Genomic DNA, 20,407 nt, shown 5'->3' with positions numbered 1-20,407 from the left:
CCATAAACCCAATATGTAATAGACAAGACCTACTCCTTGCTCAGTGAACTGGACTCAACACCCCCTATTCACCGCCCAAGAATATATCTGACTAGTAAGAATCTTAAAACCTATGTATTGATATCTCTCTGTAAGTGAGTCAAGTGGGTGTAAAGCGCCATAAACACAGCAGTGAAAAGAAGCTAAACCCCATTATAAAAATCAATCCCTTTTAAAAACCCGTGAAACAGAGACAGTGAAAGAGAGAGAAATTCTTACCAAATTCGTTCAGGGGCTGTGATGCCACCTGGTTTGACCATATCTAGACCCACAGCTGATTGAGACATAAGGGTGGACACTCAGGGGCTGAGAGGTTTGGTGAGGTTGGGGGAGCAAACGCAGACCCTTTAAAGTACTACTGCGTGGTAACCATCCCATGGGTCCCAAATCTCCAGGTTCAAGGGCATCTTCCTACATCGAAAACATGCATGAGAAACCCAGAAGATGGTACACCGTGTGATCGGGAAAGGTTTCCAAAACGCACCTCATTTCTCATCTCCTTGTGCTCGGGTTCGCCATTCCAGCCGCTTTACTAGCAATCTCCCTCCTTGGAGAATCAGCACCTTTAACCTCCTTTTCCGTACAGGTTGCAATTTGTCCTGAGGATGAACGGGAAGAGGGGGAACCAATGAGAGACTGGCTCTAGGTGTTGGGACAGGCACAGGTCACTCTATTTTCCCATCAGGAAGAAGAATTAACCACAGGCTCAGCCTGTGCCCGGAACCGGAATAGGTCCTGAAGCAATCCTGCGCTTTTGCGGCCAGCTCCCAAGAAAGCGAGTTGAAAAATGGAGCTCAGGGGCACTGCAATTCACAAACCTGAAGAGTTATAAATGATAACTCTCGTCCACAAATATATTGAGGGAAGGCAACGAAGAGGATATGAATGCAAGGCAGAATTGCAGGAAACAGATTTCAGGAGGTAGATTCGAATCGCCTTCAAAGCACAGGAAAAGAGGCAAAACCTCCACAATGATGCCCTTGGCCAAAAAGGGCGTATGCGTTTTTTCCTGAATATATTCAGGAAAAAACGCATACGCCCTTTTTGGCCAACTAAGCAACCTGGAAAGGCAAATCAGCGCTACAAAGAAGTCTCGCTTCCCATCGGTCAAAAGGGCCATGCTGAATAAAGTGTCAAAACCAGAAATGCAGGACAGGCCAAGGAGAAACGGGAGCCTTGCTACGCTGATGGGCGGGATGTAAATTGCCAACAGCCACTCTGGAGAAGTGTACGGTGTGTCCTGAAACATCTAAACAACTCAGTTTAGAGAGCATAGGACACTTCCACTCATGGGCGTATAAATTGGGAAAACTAAAAATCAGCAAGACACAGGCATCCCAATGTTTAGGGCTGCTCTGTTGACAAGAACCTCCACTTCGTGACACCTTAAATATCCCAGGAAAGAGGAAAATGGATAAAGAAGTTGTGGTCCTTATGTACAAAGGAATATCACTCAGCCATGAAATCAACGTCATAAGGCTAGTAGCAGCATGATGAGTGGATTTAGGTACGACGATTCTAAGTGAAATAAGTCACACAGAAAAAGACACTGATCCTAAGATATCACTTATAGAGGCAAAGTAAAAACCGCTACACTTAAACTGAATTACAAAACAGAACAGAGTCACACGTTTAGAAAACACACTATGGCTGCTTAATGGGAAAGGAGAGGTGGGGTGATGCATAAAACAAGGGTTTGAAATTAGCTCAGATACCGTTCCATAAACCCAATATGTAATAAACAAGACCTACTCTTTGCTCAGTGAACTGGACTCAACACCCCCTATTCACCGCCCAAGAATATAACTGACTAGTAAGAATCTTAAAACCTATGTATTGATATCTCTCTGTAAGTGAGTCAAGTGGGTGTAAAGCGGCATAAACACAGCAGTGAAAGGCAGCTAAACCCCATTATAAAAATCAATCACTTTTAAAAACCCGTGAAACAAAGACAGTGAAATAGACAGAAATTCTTACCAAATTCGTTCAGGGGCTGTGATGCCACCTGGATTGACCATATCTAGACCCATAGCTGATTGAGACATAAGGGTGGACACTCAGGGGCTGAGAGGTTTGGTGAGATTGGGGGAGCAAACGCAGACCCTTTAAAGGAATACTCCGTGGTACCCATCCCATGGGTCCCAAATCTCCAGGTTCAAGGGCATCTTCCTACATCGAAAAGATGCATGAGAAACCCAGAAGATGGTACACCGTGTGATCGGGAAAGGGTTCTAAAACGCACCTCATTTCTCATCTCCTTGGGCTCGGGTTCGCCCTTCCAGCCTCTTTACTAGCAATCTCCCTCCTTGGACAATCAGCACCTTTAACCTCCTGTTCCGTACAGGTGGCAATTTGTCCTGAGGATGAACGGGAAGAGGGGGAACCAATGAGAGACTAGCTCTAGGTGTTAGGACAGGCACAAGCCACTCTATTTTCCCATCAGGAAGAAGAATTAACCACAGGCTCAACCTGCCGCCCGGAACCAGAATAGGGCCTGAAGCAATCCTGCGCTTTTGCGGCCAGCTTCCAAGAAAGCGAGTTGTAAAATGGAGTTCAGGGGCACTGCAATTCACAAACCTGCAGAGTTATAAATGATAACTCTCGTCCACAAATATATTGAGGGAAGGCAACGAAGAGGATTTGAAAGCAAGGCAGAATTGCAGGAAACAGATTTCAGGAGGTAGATTCGAATCGCCTTCAAAGCACAGGAAAAGAGGGAAAACCTCCACAATGATGCGCTTGGCCAAAAAGGGCGTATGCGTTTTTTCCTGAATATATTCAGGAAAAAACGCATACGCCCTTTTTGGCCAACCAAGCAACCTGGAAAGGCAAATCAGCGCTACAAAGAAGTCTCGCTTCCCATCGGTCAAAAGGGCCATGCTGAATAAAGTGTCAAAACCAGAAATGCAGGACAGGCCATGGAGAAACGGGAGCCTTGCTACGCTGATGGGCGGGATGTAAATTGCCAACAGCCACTCTGGAGAAGTGTACGGTGTGTCCTGAAACATCTAAACAACTCAGTTTAGAGAGCATAGGGCACTTCCACTCATGGGCGTATAAATTGGGAAAACTAAAAATCAGCAAGACAGCGGCACCCCAAAGTTGAGGGCTGCTCTGTTGACAAGAACCTCCACTTCATTACACCTTAAATATCCCAGGAAAGAGAAAAATGGATAAAGAAGTTGTGGTCCTTATGTACAATGGAATATCACTCAGCCATGAAATCAACGTCATAAGGCTGGTAGCAGCATGATGAGTGGATTTAGCTACGACGATTCTAAGTGAAATAGGTCACACAGAAAAAGACACTGATCATAAGATATCACTTATAGAGGGAATGTAAAAACCGCTACACTTGAACTGAATTACAAAACAGAACAGAGTCACACGTTTAGAAAACACACAATGGCTGCTTAATGGGAAAGGAGAGGTGGGGTGATGCATAAAACAAGGGTTTGAAATTAGCACAGATACCGTTCCATAAACCCAATATGTAATAGACAAGACCTACTCCTTGCTCAGTGAACTGGACTCAACACCCCCTATTCACCGCCCAAGAATATATCTGACTAGTAAGAATCTTAAAACCTATGTATTGATATCTCTCTGTAAGTGAGTCAAGTGGGTGTAAAGCGCCATAAACACAGCAGTGAAAAGAAGCTAAACCCCATTATAAAAATCAATCCCTTTTAAAAACCCGTGAAACAGAGACAGTGAAAGAGAGAGAAATTCTTACCAAATTCGTTCAGGGGCTGTGATGCCACCTGGTTTGACCATATCTAGACCCACAGCTGATTGAGACATAAGGGTGGACACTCAGGGGCTGAGAGGTTTGGTGAGGTTGGGGGAGCAAACGCAGACCCTTTAAAGTACTACTGCGTGGTAACCATCCCATGGGTCCCAAATCTCCAGGTTCAAGGGCATCTTCCTACATCGAAAACATGCATGAGAAACCCAGAAGATGGTACACCGTGTGATCGGGAAAGGTTTCCAAAACGCACCTCATTTCTCATCTCCTTGTGCTCGGGTTCGCCATTCCAGCCGCTTTACTAGCAATCTCCCTCCTTGGAGAATCAGCACCTTTAACCTCCTTTTCCGTACAGGTTGCAATTTGTCCTGAGGATGAACGGGAAGAGGGGGAACCAATGAGAGACTGGCTCTAGGTGTTGGGACAGGCACAGGTCACTCTATTTTCCCATCAGGAAGAAGAATTAACCACAGGCTCAGCCTGTGCCCGGAACCGGAATAGGTCCTGAAGCAATCCTGCGCTTTTGCGGCCAGCTCCCAAGAAAGCGAGTTGAAAAATGGAGCTCAGGGGCACTGCAATTCACAAACCTGAAGAGTTATAAATGATAACTCTCGTCCACAAATATATTGAGGGAAGGCAACGAAGAGGATATGAATGCAAGGCAGAATTGCAGGAAACAGATTTCAGGAGGTAGATTCGAATCGCCTTCAAAGCACAGGAAAAGAGGCAAAACCTCCACAATGATGCCCTTGGCCAAAAAGGGCGTATGCGTTTTTTCCTGAATATATTCAGGAAAAAACACATACGCCCTTTTTGGCCAACTAAGCAACCTGGAAAGGCAAATCAGCGCTACAAAGAAGTCTCGCTTCCCATCGGTCAAAAGGGCCATGCTGAATAAAGTGTCAAAACCAGAAATGCAGGACAGGCCAAGGAGAAACGGGAGCCTTGCTACGCTGATGGGCGGGATGTAAATTGCCAACAGCCACTCTGGAGAAGTGTACGGTGTGTCCTGAAACATCTAAACAACTCAGTTTAGAGAGCATAGGACACTTCCACTCATGGGCGTATAAATTGGGAAAACTAAAAATCAGCAAGACACAGGCATCCCAATGTTTAGGGCTGCTCTGTTGACAAGAACCTCCACTTCGTGACACCTTAAATATCCCAGGAAAGAGGAAAATGGATAAAGAAGTTGTGGTCCTTATGTACAAAGGAATATCACTCAGCCATGAAATCAACGTCATAAGGCTAGTAGCAGCATGATGAGTGGATTTAGGTACGACGATTCTAAGTGAAATAAGTCACACAGAAAAAGACACTGATCCTAAGATATCACTTATAGAGGCAAAGTAAAAACCGCTACACTTAAACTGAATTACAAAACAGAACAGAGTCACACGTTTAGAAAACACACTATGGCTGCTTAATGGGAAAGGAGAGGTGGGGTGATGCATAAAACAAGGGTTTGAAATTAGCTCAGATACCGTTCCATAAACCCAATATGTAATAAACAAGACCTACTCTTTGCTCAGTGAACTGGACTCAACACCCCCTATTCACCGCCCAAGAATATAACTGACTAGTAAGAATCTTAAAACCTATGTATTGATATCTCTCTGTAAGTGAGTCAAGTGGGTGTAAAGCGGCATAAACACAGCAGTGAAAGGCAGCTAAACCCCATTATAAAAATCAATCACTTTTAAAAACCCGTGAAACAAAGACAGTGAAATAGACAGAAATTCTTACCAAATTCGTTCAGGGGCTGTGATGCCACCTGGATTGACCATATCTAGACCCATAGCTGATTGAGACATAAGGGTGGACACTCAGGGGCTGAGAGGTTTGGTGAGATTGGGGGAGCAAACGCAGACCCTTTAAAGGAATACTCCGTGGTACCCATCCCATGGGTCCCAAATCTCCAGGTTCAAGGGCATCTTCCTACATCGAAAAGATGCATGAGAAACCCAGAAGATGGTACACCGTGTGATCGGGAAAGGGTTCTAAAACGCACCTCATTTCTCATCTCCTTGGGCTCGGGTTCGCCCTTCCAGCCTCTTTACTAGCAATCTCCCTCCTTGGACAATCAGCACCTTTAACCTCCTGTTCCGTACAGGTGGCAATTTGTCCTGAGGATGAACGGGAAGAGGGGGAACCAATGAGAGACTAGCTCTAGGTGTTAGGACAGGCACAAGCCACTCTATTTTCCCATCAGGAAGAAGAATTAACCACAGGCTCAACCTGCCGCCCGGAACCAGAATAGGGCCTGAAGCAATCCTGCGCTTTTGCGGCCAGCTTCCAAGAAAGCGAGTTGTAAAATGGAGTTCAGGGGCACTGCAATTCACAAACCTGCAGAGTTATAAATGATAACTCTCGTCCACAAATATATTGAGGGAAGGCAACGAAGAGGATTTGAAAGCAAGGCAGAATTGCAGGAAACAGATTTCAGGAGGTAGATTCGAATCGCCTTCAAAGCACAGGAAAAGAGGGAAAACCTCCACAATGATGCGCTTGGCCAAAAAGGGCGTATGCGTTTTTTCCTGAATATATTCAGGAAAAAACGCATACGCCCTTTTTGGCCAACCAAGCAACCTGGAAAGGCAAATCAGCGCTACAAAGAAGTCTCGCTTCCCATCGGTCAAAAGGGCCATGCTGAATAAAGTGTCAAAACCAGAAATGCAGGACAGGCCATGGAGAAACGGGAGCCTTGCTACGCTGATGGGCGGGATGTAAATTGCCAACAGCCACTCTGGAGAAGTGTACGGTGTGTCCTGAAACATCTAAAAAACTCAGCTTACAGAGCATAGGGCACTTCCACTGATGGGCGTATAAATTGGGAAAACTAAAAATCAGCAAGACACAGGCATCCCAAAGTTTAGGGCTGCTCTGTTGACAAGAACCTCCACTTCGTGACACCTTAAACATTCCAGGAAAGAGAAAAATGGATAAAGAAGTTGTGGTCCTTATATACAATGGAATATCACTCAGCCATGAAATCAACGTCATAAGGCTAGTAGCAGCATGATGAGTGGATTTAGGTACGACGATTCTAAGTGAAATAAGTCACACAGAAAAAGACACTGATCCTAAGATATCACTTATAGAGGAAATGTAAAAACCGCTACACTTGAACTGAATTACAAAACAGAACAGAGTCACACGTTTAGAAAACACACTATGGCTGCTTAACGGGAAAGGAGAGGTGGGGTGATGCATAAAACAAGGGTTTGAAATTAGCTCAGATACCGTTCCATAAACCCAATATGTAATAGACAAGACCTACTCCTTGCTCAGTGAACTGGACTCAACACCCCCTATTCACTGCCCAAGAATACAACTGACTAGTAAGAATCTTAAAACCTATGTATTGATATCTCTCTGGAAGTGAATCATGTACGTGTAAAGCGGCATAAACACAGCAGTGAAAGGCAGCTAAACCCCATTATAAAAATCAAATACTTTAAAAAAACCCGTGAAACAAAGACAGTGAAAGAGAGAGAAATTCTTACCAAATTCGTTCAGGGACTGTGATGCCATCTGGATTGACCATATCTAGACCCACAGCTGATTGAGACATAAGGGTAGACATTCAGGGGCTGAGAGGTTTGGTGAGGTTGGGGGAGCAAACGCAGACCGTTTAAAGTACTACTGCGTGGTAATGATCCCATGGGTCCCAAATCTCCAGGTTCAAGGGCATCTTCCTACCTCGAAAACATGCATGAGAATCCCAGAAGATGGTACACCGTGTGATCGGGAAAGGTTTCTAAAACGCACCTCATTTCTCATCTCCTTGTGCTCGGGTTCGCCATTCCAGCCTCTTTACTAGCAATCTCCCTCCTTGGAGAATCATCACCTTTAACCTCCTTTTCCGTACAGGTTGCAATTTGTCCTGAGGATGAACGGGAAGAGGGGGAACCAATGAGAGACTAGCTCTAGGTGTTGGGACAGGCACAGGCCACACTATTTTCCCATCAGGAAGAAGAATTAACCACAGGCTCAACCTGCCGCCCGGAACCAGAATAGGGCCTGAAGCAATCCTGTGCTTTTGCGGCCAGCTCCGAAGAAAGCAAGTTGAAAAATGGAGCTGAGGGGCACTGTAATTCACAAACCTGCAGAGTTATAAATGATAACTCTCGTCCACAAATATATTGAGGGAAGGCAACGAAGAGGATTTGAAAGCAAGGCAAAATTGCAGGAAACAGATTTCAGGAGGTAGATTCGAATCGCCTTCAAAGCACAGGAAAAGCGGCAAAACCTCCACAATGATGCCCTTGGCCTAAAAGGGCGTATGCGTTTTTTCCTGAATATATTCAGGAAAAAACGCATACGCCCTTTTTGGCCAACCAAGCAACCTGGAAAGGCAAATCAGCGCTACAAAGAAGTCTCGCTTCCCATCGGTCAAAAGGGCCATGCTGAATAAAGTGTCAAAACCGGAAATGCAGGACAGCCCAAGGAGAAACGGGAGCCTTGCTACGCTGATGGGCGGGATGTAAATTGCCAACAGCCACTTTGGAGAAGTGTACGGTGTGTCCTGAAACCTCTAAAAAACTCAGTTAAGAGAGCATAGGGCACTTCCACTGATGGGCGTATAAATTGGGAAAACTAAAAATCAGCAAGACACAGGCACCCCAAAGTTTAGGGCTGCTCTGTTGAGAAGAAGCTCCACTCCCTTACACATTAAATATCCCAGGAAAGAGAAAAACGGATAAAGAAGTTGTGGTCCTTATGTACAATGGAATATCACTCAGCCATGAAATAAACGTCATAAGGCTAGTAGCAGGATGATGAGTGGATTTAGGTACGACGATTCTAAGTGAAATAAGTCACACAGAAAGAGACACTGATCATAAGATATCACTTATAGAGGGAATGTAAAAACCGCTACACTTGAACTGAATTACAAAACAGAACAGAGTCACACGTTTAGAAAACACACTATGGCTGCTTAACGGGAAAGGAGAGGTGGGATGATGCATAAAACAAGGGTTTGAAATTAGCTCAGATACCGTTCCATAAACCCAATATGTAATAGACAAGACCTACTCCTTGCTCAGTGAACTGGACTCAACACCCCCTATTCACCGCCCAAGAATATAACTGACTAGTAAGAATCTTAAAACCTATGTATTGATATCTCTCTGGAAGTGAATCAAGTGGGTGTAAAGCGGCATAAACACAGTAGTGACAGGCAGCTAAACCCCATTATAAAAATCAAATACTTTAAAAAACCCGTGAAACAAAGACAGTGAAAGAGAGAGAAATTCTTACCAAATTCGTTCAGGGACTGTGATGCCACCTGGATTGACCATATCTAGACCCACAGCTTATTGAGACATAAGGGTGGACACTCAGGGGCTGAGAGGTTTGGTGAGGTTGGGGGAGCAAACGCAGACCCTTTAAAGTACTACTGCGTGGTAACCATCCCATGGGTCCCAAATCTCCAGGTTCAAGGGCATCTTCCTACATCGAAAACATGCATGAGAAACCCAGAAGATGGTACACCGTGTGATCGGGAAAGGTTTCTAAAACGCACCTCATTTCTCATCTCCTTGTGCTCGGGTTCGCCATTCCAGCCGCTTTATTAGCAATCTCCCTCCTTGGAGAATCAGCACCTTTAACCTCCTTTTCCGTACAGGTTGCAATTTGTCCTGAGGATGAACGGGAAGAGGGGGAACCAATGAGAGACTAGCTCTAGGTGTTGGGACAGGCACAGGTCACTCTATTTTCCCATCAGGAAGAAGAATTAACCACAGGCTCAGCCTGTGACCGGAACCGGAATAGGTCCGGAAGCAATCCTGCGCTTTTGCGGCCAGCTCCCAAGAAAGCGAGTTGAAAAATGGAGCTCAGGGGCACTGCAATTCACAAACCTGAAGAGTTATAAATGATAACTCTCGTCCACAAATATATTGAGGGAAGGCAACGAAGAGGATATGAATGCAAGGCAGAATTGCAGGAAACAGATTTCAGGAGGTAGATTCGAATCGCCTTCAAAGCACAGGAAAAGAGGCAAAACCTCCACAATGATGCCCTTGGCCAAAAAGGGCGTATGCGTTTTTTCCTGAATATATTCAGGAAAAAACGCATACGCCCTTTTTGGCCAACTAAGCAACCTGGAAAGGCAAATCAGCGCTACAAAGAAGTCTCGCTTCCCATCGGTCAAAAGGGCCATGCTGAATAAAGTGTCAAAACCAGAAATGCAGGACAGGCCAAGGAGAAACGGGAGCCTTGCTACGCTGATGGGCGGGATGTAAATTGCCAACAGCCACTCTGGAGAAGTGTACGGTGTGTCCTGAAACATCTAAACAACTCAGTTTAGAGAGCATAGGACACTTCCACTCATGGGCGTATAAATTGGGAAAACTAAAAATCAGCAAGACACAGGCATCCCAATGTTTAGGGCTGCTCTGTTGACAAGAACCTCCACTTCGTGACACCTTAAATATCCCAGGAAAGAGGAAAATGGATAAAGAAGTTGTGGTCCTTATGTACAAAGGAATATCACTCAGCCATGAAATCAACGTCATAAGGCTAGTAGCAGCATGATGAGTGGATTTAGGTACGACGATTCTAAGTGAAATAAGTCACACAGAAAAAGACACTGATCCTAAGATATCACTTATAGAGGAAATGTAAAAACCGCTACACTTGAACTGAATTACAAAACAGAACAGAGTCACACGTTTAGAAAACACACTATGGCTGCTTAACGGGAAAGGAGAGGTGGGGTGATGCATAAAACAAGGGTTTGAAATTAGCTCAGATACCGTTCCATAAACCCAATATGTAATAGACAAGACCTACTCCTTGCTCAGTGAACTGGACTCAACACCCCCTATTCACTGCCCAAGAATACAACTGACTAGTAAGAATCTTAAAACCTATGTATTGATATCTCTCTGGAAGTGAATCATGTACGTGTAAAGCGGCATAAACACAGCAGTGAAAGGCAGCTAAACCCCATTATAAAAATCAAATACTTTAAAAAAACCCGTGAAACAAAGACAGTGAAAGAGAGAGAAATTCTTACCAAATTCGTTCAGGGACTGTGATGCCATCTGGATTGACCATATCTAGACCCACAGCTGATTGAGACATAAGGGTAGACATTCAGGGGCTGAGAGGTTTGGTGAGGTTGGGGGAGCAAACGCAGACCGTTTAAAGTACTACTGCGTGGTAATGATCCCATGGGTCCCAAATCTCCAGGTTCAAGGGCATCTTCCTACCTCGAAAACATGCATGAGAATCCCAGAAGATGGTACACCGTGTGATCGGGAAAGGTTTCTAAAACGCACCTCATTTCTCATCTCCTTGTGCTCGGGTTCGCCATTCCAGCCTCTTTACTAGCAATCTCCCTCCTTGGAGAATCATCACCTTTAACCTCCTTTTCCGTACAGGTTGCAATTTGTCCTGAGGATGAACGGGAAGAGGGGGAACCAATGAGAGACTAGCTCTAGGTGTTGGGACAGGCACAGGCCACACTATTTTCCCATCAGGAAGAAGAATTAACCACAGGCTCAACCTGCCGCCCGGAACCAGAATAGGGCCTGAAGCAATCCTGTGCTTTTGCGGCCAGCTCCGAAGAAAGCAAGTTGAAAAATGGAGCTGAGGGGCACTGTAATTCACAAACCTGCAGAGTTATAAATGATAACTCTCGTCCACAAATATATTGAGGGAAGGCAACGAAGAGGATTTGAAAGCAAGGCAGAATTGCAGGAAACAGATTTCAGGAGGTAGATTCGAATCGCCTTCAAAGCACAGGAAAAGCGGCAAAACCTCCACAATGATGCCCTTGGCCTAAAAGGGCGTATGCGTTTTTTCCTGAATATATTCAGGAAAAAACGCATACGCCCTTTTTGGCCAACCAAGCAACCTGGAAAGGCAAATCAGCGCTACAAAGAAGTCTCGCTTCCCATCGGTCAAAAGGGCCATGCTGAATAAAGTGTCAAAACCGGAAATGCAGGACAGCCCAAGGAGAAACGGGAGCCTTGCTACGCTGATGGGCGGGATGTAAATTGCCAACAGCCACTTTGGAGAAGTGTACGGTGTGTCCTGAAACCTCTAAAAAACTCAGTTAAGAGAGCATAGGGCACTTCCACTGATGGGCGTATAAATTGGGAAAACTAAAAATCAGCAAGACACAGGCACCCCAAAGTTTAGGGCTGCTCTGTTGAGAAGAAGCTCCACTCCCTTACACATTAAATATCCCAGGAAAGAGAAAAACGGATAAAGAAGTTGTGGTCCTTATGTACAATATGTACAATGGAATATCACTCAGCCATGAAATAAACGTCATAAGGCTAGTAGCAGGATGATGAGTGGATTTAGGTACGACGATTCTAAGTGAAATAAGTCACACAGAAAGAGACACTGATCATAAGATATCACTTATAGAGGGAATGTAAAAACCGCTACACTTGAACTGAATTACAAAACAGAACAGAGTCACACGTTTAGAAAACACACTATGGCTGCTTACGGGAAAGGAGAGGTGGGATGATGCATAAAACAAGGGTTTGAAATTAGCTCAGATACCGTTCCATAAACCCAATATGTAATAGACAAGACCTACTCCTTGCTCAGTGAACTGGACTCAACACCCCTATTCACCGCCCAAGAATATAACTGACTAGTAAGAATCTTAAAACCTATGTATTGATATCTCTCTGGAAGTGAATCAAGTGGGTGTAAAGCGCATAAACACAGTAGTGACAGGCAGCTAAACCCCATTATAAAAATCAAATACTTTAAAAAACCCGTGAAACAAAGACAGTGAAAGAGAGAGAAATTCTTACCAAATTCGTTCAGGGACTGTGATGCCACCTGGATTGACATATCTAGACCCACAGCTTATTGAGACATAAGGGTGGACACTCAGGGGCTGAGAGGTTTGGTGAGGTTGGGGAGCAAACGCAGACCCTTTAAAGTACTACTGCGTGGTAACCATCCATGGGTCCCAAATCTCCAGGTTCAAGGGCATCTTCCTACATCGAAAACATGCATGAGAAACCCAGAAGATGGTACACCGTGTGATCGGGAAAGGTTTCTAAAACGCACCTCATTTCTCATCTCCTTGTGCTCGGGTTCGCCATTCCAGCCGCTTTATTAGCAATCTCCCTCCTTGGAGAATCAGCACCTTTAACTCCTTTTCGTACAGGTTGCAATTTGTCCTGAGGATGAACGGGAAGAGGGGGAACCAATGAGAGACTAGCTCTAGGTGTTGGGACAGGCACAGGTCACTCTATTTTCCCATCAGGAAGAAGAATTAACCACAGGCTCAAGCTCTGTGCCCGGAACCGGAATAGGTCCTGAAGCAATCCTGCGCTTTTGCGGCCAGCTCCAAGAAAGCGAGTTGAAAAATGGAGCTCAGGGCACTGCAATTCACAACCTGAAGAGTTATAAATGATAACTCTCGTCCACAAATATATTGAGGGAAGGCAACGAAGAGGATATGAATGCAAGGCAGAATTGCAGGAAACAGATTTCAGGAGGTAGATTCGAATCGCCTTCAAAGCACAGGAAAAGAGGCAAAACCTCCACAATGATGCCTTGGCCAAAAGGGCGTATGCGTTTTTTCCTGAATATATTCAGGAAAAAACGCATACGCCCTTTTTGGCCAACTAAGCAACCTGGAAAGGCAAATCAGCGCTACAAAGAAGTCTCGCTTCCCATCGGTCAAAAGGGCCATGCTGAATAAAGTGTCAAAACAGAAATGCAGGACAGGCCAAGGAGAAACGGGAGCCTTGCTACGCTGATGGGCGGGATGTAAATTGCCAACAGCCACTCTTGGAGAAGTGTACGGTGTGTCCTGAAACATCTAAACAACTCAGTTTAGAGAGCATAGGACACTTCCACTCATGGGCGTATAAATTGGAAAACTAAAAATCAGCAAGACACAGGCATCCCAATGTTTAGGGCTGCTCTGTTGACAAGAACCTCCACTTCGTGACACCTTAAATATCCCAGGAAAGAGGAAAATGGATAAAGAAGTTGTGGTCCTTATGTACAAAGGAATATCACTCAGCCATGAAATCAACGTCATAAGGCTAGTAGCAGCATGATGAGTGGATTTAGTACGACGATTCTAAGTGAAATAAGTCACACAGAAAAGACACTGATCCTAAGATATCACTTATAGAGGCAAAGTAAAAACCGCTACACTTAAACTGAATTACAAAACAGAACAGAGTCACACGTTTAGAAAACACACTATGGCTGCTTAATGGGAAAGGAGAGGTGGGGTGATGCATAAAACAAGGGTTTGAAATTAGCTCAGATACCGTTCCATAAACCCAATATGTAATAAACAAGACCTACTCTTTGCTCAGTGAACTGGACTCAACACCCCCTATTCACCGCCCAAGAATATAACTGACTAGTAAGAATCTTAAAACCTATGTATTGATATCTCTCTGTAAGTGAGTCAAGTGGGTGTAAAGCGGCATAAACACAGCAGTGAAAGGCAGCTAAACCCCATTATAAAAATCAATCACTTTTAAAAACCCGTGAAACAAAGACAGTGAAATAGACAGAAATTCTTACCAAATTCGTTCAGGGGCTGTGATGCCACCTGGATTGACCATATCTAGACCCATAGCTGATTGAGACATAAGGGTGGACACTCAGGGGCTGAGAGGTTTGGTGAGATTGGGGGAGCAAACGCAGACCCTTTAAAGGAATACTCCGTGGTACCCATCCCATGGGTCCCAAATCTCCAGGTTCAAGGGCATCTTCCTACATCGAAAAGATGCATGAGAAACCCAGAAGATGGTACACCGTGTGATCGGGAAAGGGTTCTAAAACGCACCTCATTTCTCATCTCCTTGGGCTCGGGTTCGCCCTTCCAGCCTCTTTACTAGCAATCTTCCTCCTTGGACAATCAGCACCTTTAACCTCCTGTTCCGTACAGGTGGCAATTTGTCCTGAGGATGAACGGGAAGAGGGGGAACCAATGAGAGACTAGCTCTAGGTGTTAGGACAGGCACAAGCCACTCTATTTTCCCATCAGGAAGAAGAATTAACCACAGGCTCAACCTGCCGCCCGGAACCAGAATAGGGCCTGAAGCAATCCTGCGCTTTTGCGGCCAGCTTCCAAGAAAGCGAGTTGTAAAATGGAGTTCAGGGGCACTGCAATTCACAAACCTGCAGAGTTATAAATGATAACTCTCGTCCACAAATATATTGAGGGAAGGCAACGAAGAGGATTTGAAAGCAAGGCAGAATTGCAGGAAACAGATTTCAGGAGGTAGATTCGAATCGCCTTCAAAGCACAGGAAAAGAGGGAAAACCTCCACCATGATGCGCTTGGCCAAAAAGGGCGTATGCGTTTTTTCCTGAATATATTCAGGAAAAAACGCATACGCCCTTTTTGGCCAACCAAGCAACCTGGAAAGGCAAATCAGCGCTACAAAGAAGTCTCGCTTCCCATCGGTCAAAAGGGCCATGCTGAATAAAGTGTCAAAACCAGAAATGCAGGACAGGCCATGGAGAAACGGGAGCCTTGCTACGCTGATGGGCGGGATGTAAATTGCCAACAGCCACTCTGGAGAAGTGTACGGTGTGTCCTGAAACATCTAAAAAACTCAGCTTACAGAGCATAGGGCACTTCCACTGATGGGCGTATAAATTGGGAAAACTAAAAATCAGCAAGACACAGGCATCCCAAAGTTTAGGGCTGCTCTGTTGACAAGAACCTCCACTTCGTGACACCTTAAACATTCCAGGAAAGAGAAAAATGGATAAAGAAGTTGTGGTCCTTATATACAATGGAATATCACTCAGCCATGAAATCAACGTCATAAGGCTAGTAGCAGCATGATGAGTGGATTTAGGTACGACGATTCTAAGTGAAATAAGTCACACAGAAAAAGACACTGATCCTAAGATATCACTTATAGAGGAAATGTAAAAACCGCTACACTTGAACTGAATTACAAAACAGAACAGAGTCACACGTTTAGAAAACACACTATGGCTGCTTAACGGGAAAGGAGAGGTGGGGTGATGCATAAAACAAGGGTTTGAAATTAGCTCAGATACCGTTCCATAAACCCAATATGTAATAGACAAGACCTACTCCTTGCTCAGTGAACTGGACTCAACACCCCCTATTCACTGCCCAAGAATACAACTGACTAGTAAGAATCTTAAAACCTATGTATTGATATCTCTCTGGAAGTGAATCATGTACGTGTAAAGCGGCATAAACACAGCAGTGAAAGGCAGCTAAACCCCATTATAAAAATCAAATACTTTAAAAAAACCCGTGAAACAAAGACAGTGAAAGAGAGAGAAATTCTTACCAAATTCGTTCAGGGACTGTGATGCCATCTGGATTGACCATATCTAGACCCACAGCTGATTGAGACATAAGGGTAGACATTCAGGGGCTGAGAGGTTTGGTGAGGTTGGGGGAGCAAACGCAGACCGTTTAAAGTACTACTGCGTGGTAATGATCCCATGGGTCCCAAATCTCCAGGTTCAAGGGCATCTTCCTACCTCGAAAACATGCATGAGAATCCCAGAAGATGGTACACCGTGTGATCGGGAAAGGTTTCTAAAACGCACCTCATTTCTCATCTCCTTGTGCTCGGGTTCGCCATTCCAGCCTCTTTACTAGCAATCTCCCTCCTTGGAGAATCATCACCTTTAACCTCCTTTTCCGTACAGGTTGCAATTTGTCCTGAGGATGAACGGGAAGAGGGGGAACCAATGAGAGACTAGCTCTAGGTGTTGGGACAGGCACAGGCCACACTATTTTCCCATCAGGAAGAAGAATTAACCACAGGCTCAACCTGCCGCCCGGAACCAGAATAGGGCCTGAAGCAATCCTGTGCTTTTGCGGCCAGCTCCGAAGAAAGCAAGTTGAAAAATGGAGCTGAGGGGCACTGTAATTCACAAACCTGCAGAGTTATAAATGATAACTCTCGTCCACAAATATATTGAGGGAAGGCAACGAAGAGGATTTGAAAGCAAGGCAGAATTGCAGGAAACAGATTTCAGGAGGTAGATTCGAATCGCCTTCAAAGCACAGGAAAAGCGGCAAAACCTCCACAATGATGCCCTTGGCCTAAAAGGGCGTATGCGTTTTTTCCTGAATATATTCAGGAAAAAACGCATACGCCCTTTTTGGCCAACCAAGCAACCTGGAAAGGCAAATCAGCGCTACAAAGAAGTCTCGCTTCCCATCGGTCAAAAGGGCCATGCTGAATAAAGTGTCAAAACCGGAAATGCAGGACAGCCCAAGGAGAAACGGGAGCCTTGCTACGCTGATGGGCGGGATGTAAATTGCCAACAGCCACTTTGGAGAAGTGTACGGTGTGTCCTGAAACCTCTAAAAAACTCAGTTAAGAGAGCATAGGGCACTTCCACTGATGGGCGTATAAATTGGGAAAACTAAAAATCAGCAAGACACAGGCACCCCAAAGTTTAGGGCTGCTCTGTTGAGAAGAAGCTCCACTCCCTTACACATTAAATATCCCAGGAAAGAGAAAAACGGATAAAGAAGTTGTGGTCCTTATGTACAATGGAATATCACTCAGCCATGAAATAAACGTCATAAGGCTAGTAGCAGGATGATGAGTGGATTTAGGTACGACGATTCTAAGTGAAATAAGTCACACAGAAAGAGACACTGATCATAAGATATCACTTATAGAGGGAATGTAAAAACCGCTACACTTGAACTGAATTACAAAACAGAACAGAGTCACACGTTTAGAAAACACACTATGGCTGCTTAACGGGAAAGGAGAGGTGGGATGATGCATAAAACAAGGGTTTGAAATTAGCTCAGATACCGTTCCATAAACCCAATATGTAATAGACAAGACCTACTCCTTGCTCAGTGAACTGGACTCAACACCCCCTATTCACCGCCCAAGAATATAACTGACTAGTAAGAATCTTAAAACCTATGTATTGATATCTCTCTGGAAGTGAATCAAGTGGGTGTAAAGCGGCATAAACACAGTAGTGACAGGCAGCTAAACCCCATTATAAAAATCAAATACTTTAAAAAACCCGTGAAACAAAGACAGTGAAAGAGAGAGAAATTCTTACCAAATTCGTTCAGGGACTGTGATGCCACCTGGATTGACCATATCTAGACCCACAGCTTATTGAGACATAAGGGTGGACACTCAGGGGCTGAGAGGTTTGGTGAGGTTGGGGGAGCAAACGCAGACCCTTTAAAGTACTACTGCGTGGTAACCATCCCATGGGTCCCAAATCTCCAGGTTCAAGGGCATCTTCCTACATCGAAAACATGCATGAGAAACCCAGAAGATGGTACACCGTGTGATCGGGAAAGGTTTCTAAAACGCACCTCATTTCTCATCTCCTTGTGCTCGGGTTCGCCATTCCAGCCGCTTTATTAGCAATCTCCCTCCTTGGAGAATCAGCACCTTTAACCTCCTTTTCCGTACAGGTTGCAATTTGTCCTGAGGATGAACGGGAAGAGGGGGAACCAATGAGAGACTAGCTCTAGGTGTTGGGACAGGCACAGGTCACTCTATTTTCCCATCAGGAAGAAGAATTAACCACAGGCTCAGCCTGTGCCCGGAACCAGAATAGGTCCTGAAGCAATCCTGCGCTTTTGTGGCCAGCTCCCAAGAAAGCGAGTTGAAAAATGGAGCTCAGGGGCCCTGCAATTCACAAACCTGAAGAGTTAAAAATGATAACTCTCGTCCACAAATATATTGAGGGAAGGCAACGAAAAGGATTTGAAAGCAAGGCAGAATTGCAGGAAACAGATTTCAGGAGGTAGATTCGAATCGCCTTCAAAGCACAGGAAAAGAGGCAAAACCTCCACAATGATGCCCTTGGCCAAAAAGGGCGTATGCGTTTTTTCCTGAATATATTCAGGAAAAAACGCATACGCCCTTTTGGGCAAACCAAGCAACCTGGAAAGGCAAATCAGCGCTACAATGTCTCGCTTCCCATCGGTCAAAAGGGCCATGCTGAATAAAGTGTCAAAACCAGAAATGCAGGACAGGCCAAGGAGAAACGGGAACCTTGCTATGCTGATGGGCGGGACGTAAATTGCCAACAGCCACTCTGGAGAAGTGTACGGTGTGTCCTGAAACATCTAAAAAACTCAGTTTAGAGAGCATAGGGCACTTCCACTCATGGGCGTATAAATTGGGAAAACTAAAAATCAGCAAGACAGCGGCACCCCAAAGTTGAGGGCTGCTCTGTTGACAAGAACCTCCACTTCATTACACCTTAAATATCCCAGGAAAGAGAAAAATGGATAAAGAAGTTGTGGTCCTTATGTACAATGGAATATCACTCAGCCATGAAATCAACGTCATAAGGCTGATAGCAGCATGATGATTGGATTTAGCTACGACGATTCTAAGTGAAATAGGTCACACAGAAAAAGACAGTGATCATAAGATATCACTTATAGAGGGAATGTAAAAACCGCTACACTTGAACTGAATTACAAAACAGAACAGAGTCACACGTTTAGAAAACACACAATGGCTGCTTAATGGGAAAGGAGAGGTGGGGTGATGCATAAAACAAGGGTTTGAAATTAGCACAGATACCGTTCCATAAACCCAATATGTAATAGACAAGACCTACTCCTTGCTCAGTGAACTGGACTCAACACCCCCTATTCACCGCCCAAGAATATATCTGACTAGTAAGAATCTTAAAACCTATGTATTGATATCTCTCTGTAAGTGAGTCAAGTGGGTGTAAAGCACCATAAACACAGCAGTGAAAAGAAGCTAAACCCCATTATAAAAATCAATCCCTTTTAAAAACCCGTGAAACAGAGACAGTGAAAGAGAGAGAAATTCTTACCAAATTCGTTCAGGGGCTGTGATGCCACCTGGTTTGACCATATCTAGACCCACAGCTGATTGAGACATAAGGGTGGACACTCAGGGGCTGAGAGGTTTGGTGAGGTTGGGGGAGCAAACGCAGACCCTTTAAAGTACTACTGCGTGGTAACCATCCCATGGGTCCCAAATCTCCAGGTTCAAGGGCATCTTCCTACATCGAAAACATGCATGAGAAACCCAGAAGATGGTACACCGTGTGATCGGGAAAGGTTTCCAAAACGCACCTCATTTCTCATCTCCTTGTGCTCGGGTTCGCCATTCCAGCCGCTTTACTAGCAATCTCCCTCCTTGGAGAATCAGCACCTTTAACCTCCTTTTCCGTACAGGTTGCAATTTGTCCTGAGGATGAACGGGAAGAGGGGGAACCAATGAGAGACTGGCTCTAGGTGTTGGGACAGGCACAGGTCACTCTATTTTCCCATCAGGAAGAAGAATTAACCACAGGCTCAGCCTGTGCCCGGAACCGGAATAGGTCCTGAAGCAATCCTGCGCTTTTGCGGCCAGCTCCCAAGAAAGCGAGTTGAAAAATGGAGCTCAGGGGCACTGCAATTCACAAACCTGAAGAGTTAAAAATGATAACTCTCGTCCACAAATATATTGAGGGAAGGCAACGAAGAGAATATGAATGCAAGGCAGAATTGCAGGAAACAGATTTCAGGAGGTAGATTCGAATCGCCTTCAAAGCACAGGAAAAGAGGCAAAACCTCCACAATGATGCCCTTGGCCAAAAAGGGCGTATGCGTTTTTTCCTGAATATATTCAGGAAAAA

General features: G+C 44.8%; 1 long non-coding RNA gene across 1 annotated transcript; it reads right to left on the bottom strand.

Annotated features, from left to right (window-relative positions):
• Window positions 1-2,301: 2,301 nt before the first annotated feature.
• LOC130706840 (uncharacterized) lies at window positions 2,302-19,940 on the bottom strand. The gene is made up of 3 exons (XR_009006897.1): window positions 19,863-19,940; window positions 4,041-4,155; window positions 2,302-2,396 (listed from the first exon to the last, which is right to left on the bottom strand). It is a non-coding gene; the product is annotated as an uncharacterized LOC130706840 (long non-coding RNA).
• Window positions 19,941-20,407: the final 467 nt, after the last annotated feature.

Source organism: Balaenoptera acutorostrata, unplaced genomic scaffold (assembly GCF_949987535.1).
Source record: "Balaenoptera acutorostrata unplaced genomic scaffold, mBalAcu1.1 scaffold_1064, whole genome shotgun sequence".
NCBI classification, from domain to species: Eukaryota; Metazoa; Chordata; class Mammalia; order Artiodactyla; family Balaenopteridae; genus Balaenoptera; species Balaenoptera acutorostrata.
Note: the sequence above shows the minus strand (reverse complement) of the source record. Positions and strands in the feature narration are given on the sequence as shown.